Below are 5,316 nucleotides of genomic sequence, written 5' to 3' on the forward strand. Positions count from 1 at the left end.
TACAAAACTTAATGGGCGAGTGTGGGTGTGGGTGCGGGCGTGGGCGGGAGACCCGACAGCCAGATTACTGAACAATATATACCATTTTAACTAGATGTAAACAACACTGGTCCTGTTTTTTTTTTTTTTTTTTTTTTTTTATTTCACATATACAAATACATCTTAAAGGTGCTAATGTAACATTTTCATCCAGTCAAATGTTATGTTGGTTGTATTTTTTTGTTATGTTTGTGTAAAGTTAAAAAAAAAAAGAAACAGGAAGTGTATCGGGACCAGTATGTTTACCTCTGACAAAATGATCTATAAAGCATATAAGCTACCATTACCTGTCTCTCTTCACGAGCTGATCACCTGATCAGTAGCCGCCAAGTGCGAGTCCAGAGTGAGTCTTAAACAGAGCGTTTCACTTAACAGATTAACTTTTCAACATAAACAAATAAACATTCACCTCAAATTTACTAAATAATAACATAATAAACTTTGAAAAGCGTCTTAATAGAATCATATACAGCATTTCCATGGCTGCACGGCCTTCACAACACATAAAGGAGATAAACTTTATGATAAAGATTAACATCAACAATGGATATAACAATACATCGCGATTAAACAGATGCTACAAAATTTAAACAGTTTTCTCAAATGTCTTGTCTCGTCTTGTCTCTCCCAGCTCCCCTATATGTATGAGGGGCAGCTGCAGATGGTGGCTGCGTCCGAAATGCAATCCTTAATTTCAATAAGTATCTACTTAACCAGCGCTAAAAGAGTAGGTACTCAACAACCAAATCTCGTTGAGTATGAATGCGATCCGCCATGTTGACGTTATCATGTAACCTACGACGTTATCACAAGCGCAACAATTTAAAAGATATGACCGACAGGTGCGCTAACACCTGATTTCATCAGTAGCTTGACAACTATACCTTGTATGGTTGCAACTTCCCTTCATGCTGTTTGATCCCTCGGCAACTTCAGCAAAAATGTTTGCAATATCTGAACAGTCTGCACAAAGGAGACGCCGGGCAGCCGCTCGAAGATCTCGCCTTTGGAGAAGAGTGATTTTATACTCTAAAAGTGTAAGTAGGAATTCTTAAAAAATATTAACCCAGAATGATTGCACTATAATATTGATAAATGCTGACCAATGCTTAATTATATTACATATTTTCTTCCTGAAAATGATATATTTTTGTAAAATAAGCAAAATGCAATTTAATTATATAGTCATAACATTTTATGCATGAATGGTACACAAATGCAGCCAATGTGAATACATTAATTTTTTAAGCAATGAATTAATGTATGATTTAATAAAATAATTATATTTTACTCCCAACAGTAGGATGAACAAAAATGAGTAAACAAATGAATAAAACATGACAAATAAATAAAAAGTCAACAACACAAATGTTTATTTAAATTTTTATATTTCATATTTACAGGTGGTCAACCCCATGTTCTACTGCCACCTGAATAGAGCTGTGTCAATTCTGCGGCTCTATTTTAATGAAGCAGCTGACCACCGTGCCCACCTTCACCTGTCTTTGCCGTCCATCATGTCCCTCATTGGTGCACTCAGACTGGAATCTGACCATGGATGGGAGACAGACATTGAGGTGCTTGTCTTCCTCTACTGGCTGTGCATGACATTGTGCATAGAGTGAGCCAGGCAATCATGGGAATTTTGAGGAGGGTGATTTGCTTTCCAACCGGTGATGACCTGGAGGCAGTGGGAGCCGGATTTGCACAGCTGGCTGGGTCACCAGCTTTCAGCAGGGCGGTTGGTGCAATAGACGGGTCTCATATCCGCATAAAACCACCAACAATTAACTCCCACTGTTACTACAACAGGAAAACACTTCATAAGTATTTAAATTAATGAAAGTTATCAGTAAATATCTAGAAGTCTATATTATACTGTAAATTCCTAGAGATAGTTTTATATACATAGTATTGTGCAAAAGTCTTAAGCCACCATTTAATGATGATGTAGCAATAGTATAATGGCCATATGTGCCAAGAACTTAGTGTGACCGCCTTTACACTTGAGCAACAGAAGGAACCTGACTTTCACTGGAAGTCCAAGAAAACGTAATGTGATAAGCTTCCCAGGGTTTCTTGTTTGACACTTTCTTGATGTTGCTTAAAGAAGACGTTTTGTTCAATTTTTTTTTTTTATTTGTCCATATATTTTGTTGATTTTCTGTTTTTATCTTAATGAAGAGAGCCAAACATTGATTGTCATTAAAGCATTGCTAAATCAGAGCTGGTTGTTCCTTATGATTTTTGCACAGTACACACACACATATACATAAAACATACAAAGTTGTTCTAAGACAAGAACGGGTATGGTTTTGGTTTTAGGACAACTTTGATGAAAGGTTTTGAAGCACTTCAAATGCTGACTACTGTGCATATATTTAATTGTATTTGAAAATATGTTTGTTCTTATTACACAAACATAAATGTGTAAATGAATAGAAGATGCTTTTGTCTCCATTATTTATTTTTTTGCAAGAATTTCAAGGAGGGAAAGGAACCTTTCATCCCTTTCCCTTGTCTCCCTCTCTCTCCTTTCCTCTCTCTCTCACTTCTCGTTGCCATCTCTCTTCTCTTTCTTCTGCTTCTCTTTCTTGTCTTTCCTGCCTTACTTGTCTCTCTCGTTCTCTTCTGTCCTCCTTCTCTTCTATTTCTTTCCATCGTCTCCCCTCTCTCTCGGCAGCTTCCTGCTCTCGCTCCGCTTCCCTCTCCTCCATCTCTTTCATAATGTCCTCCAGATGTTTTGGCCTTTTCCGTGTAGCCCTCGCTGGCTCTGGGCTCACTGAGGATGAAGAACACACAGCAACATCTGGGCCAGATGAGGCAATAAGGGCAGGTAAAGTGATGGAGGGTCTGCCCCCAATTGCCTCATCCATGGCACTATACCATTTCCAAGATGCTGCTGTGGGCTCTCCATCCTCAGTGTTAACACCGGTCTTTGGACATTTCAGTTCCTATAAAAATGCACAAACATAACACAAAAGCAGTCATTTTAATAGCACAATGTCATTTTATTTCTGTGTTATAAGTAACAAAATGCTCTTACTTTATATTTCTGTTTGAGGTTTTCCCATTTTTTTTTTTTGTTTTACAAATGCTGCCGTCACTCTGCCTTGAAGGCCCTGCTCCTCCACAAAAGCTCTGCAGCAAATGAACAGAAATCAAGAATCAGAAAAGTTCTGTAATAAGTCTGTTTGAAATTACAATAATTTAAATAAACTACAACTTAGGATTTAAACAGATTTTTTATTCTTTTCTGTAGTATACTCACTCAAAGCCTTTGACGGCAGCATTCCGCCTTCTGGTGAAGAGGGCTTTGTTAGCTGCTCTCCACCGTATAAGCAGACGTGTGTGCTCATCTGTCCCTGTAAAATCCACACAAGATTCACGTTACCTCTGAGATTTGTGTGCTCAAAACTACATTTACATGATGACATGTTAAGTAGCTTTTTATCCAACACATGTTTCTGAAATTTTCAACAGTTCTAATGGTGAAAAAAAAAATAGATTACTTATATGTAGGTACTTTATGGAAATGTATTTATATTACTTACATCCATCTATTGCAAATACTGCTAACAATAGTTAATTGTACTACACAATAGCACACATACAACGTACATCACTCAAATGTCTACTTCATAACTAGGACCTATTAGACAAACTCGTATGAAACTCATATCGAACATTTACCTACCAGATATTAAATAGACATTTGGTAATCGTATTTTAGATGTATACGGTTTAAAATGTATGTAAATCCACTTTGGAGACGTACAGGTGTATCCTGGAGTTCTACTTTTAACAATATACATAATAAAACATCTTTTTACAGCAAAATCACAACTTTACAATTTGTTCTACAGTAGTTCAAGAAATGCAAATGTAAAATAAGGAACGTGTTTTTGGTTTGTAATACTCACATTTGTAAACACCCTCACTCAAATTTTCCGCCATGTTCGATTATGACGTATCCTCTTCTTCTTCATGGTTTATCCGCACGCGTGGCTTCCTGGGATAGAAAAGTATCCATCGGATGAGCACTCAAGAATCTGGGAAGAAGCAGTAGGCCATCCGGGAACTTCTCGACTACTCTTTTATGAATACTTTTCGGACATACTTATTCGATCGCATTCTGCTTTTCCCTACTATATAGTAGAGAAGTAGGCGATTTCGGACGCATTTTAAGTAGACGCACGACCGAATCTCGCGAGAATTAGTACGTCACCCAGGTAATTCTCACCTACTCTTTTATGAATACTTACAGCCAGTGTCCATATACGCGATTTTCCCGAATCAAAATAAGAGTCTCTGCTCAGGTATAGGAAGAGTCCCTTTTTAGTGTTTAGTACAGACAAATATTGCCATATTTGTTAGGCACGTTTTGATATGTGTATATTGACACATTTTCTGTGGGCACCACATATTGCACAAAAACAACAAGAACAACTACATAAAAAAAAAAGATTAACAGGCGTAAGCATAGGCAGAGTTTCTGTTTACAACGTGTTTGCAGCTGTTGAACAATGTTGATTTCTGAAATGCAATCAGAGAATCCACTCCCACTCAATGCTGTGCATTCTGCAACCACGCACGCAGCAGCCTATTGCTTTTAGTTAAAATAACAGCAGTTTGTGAATGTTGATGCTTTAATAACAGATATTTGATCGGAACGTTTGTAGGAGCCATTTTTTTGGTTATAATTTTCTTTCACGCCACTGGAGGGTGTATAGTATATTTATGCTCTCAGATTAACTCAGAGGCCGTGCACCGAAGAAGGTCAAAAAGTTAGTTTGACTAGAACTTGGACTAACCGTTGTTTTCATTTTTTTTTTTTTTTTTTTGATAAAAGAAATAGGACAATAAATGGATTTAAAGTTTTATTTTCAAAGGTATGGACATTGCATTTGTTGTCAATAAGTTCAAGAACTACGCGTCAAAACCAATGATACAGCAGCGTACACCTACACAATTAAGTCAAAAAGTTTGACCGGAATTGGAGCTGGTTTTGATTTGGATGCCTGCATTAACGGACTGAACCGGATCAAATTGGAGACTATAGGACAGGTCGACTGATCTGCAGGAGGAAGCACATTGATGGCTCATTTGAAAGTGGTGGTTGGCTTGAAATGCCCGTTCGTGGATTTCGTTGAGGATTATCGCTGTGAGTTGCCGCCATGGATGTACTGTGAGGTCTGCAGGGTCTAAGGAGCATTGCACGAGGACGCTGTTGTTTCTTTATTCACGGACTGCACAACTGCACACGTGGTGGAAAAT

At 37.8% G+C, this 5,316-nt stretch overlaps 1 long non-coding RNA gene across 1 annotated transcript; it reads right to left on the reverse strand.

The window, feature by feature from the left end:
* Positions 1-1,461: 1,461 nt before the first annotated feature.
* LOC127162355 (uncharacterized) lies at positions 1,462-4,445 on the reverse strand. The gene is made up of 3 exons (XR_007827321.1): positions 3,311-4,445; positions 3,086-3,180; positions 1,462-2,993 (listed from the first exon to the last, which is right to left on the reverse strand). It is a non-coding gene; the product is annotated as an uncharacterized LOC127162355 (long non-coding RNA).
* Positions 4,446-5,316: the final 871 nt, after the last annotated feature.

This window comes from Labeo rohita, unplaced genomic scaffold (assembly GCF_022985175.1).
Source record: "Labeo rohita strain BAU-BD-2019 unplaced genomic scaffold, IGBB_LRoh.1.0 scaffold_903, whole genome shotgun sequence".
Classification (NCBI taxonomy): Eukaryota; Metazoa; Chordata; class Actinopteri; order Cypriniformes; family Cyprinidae; genus Labeo; species Labeo rohita.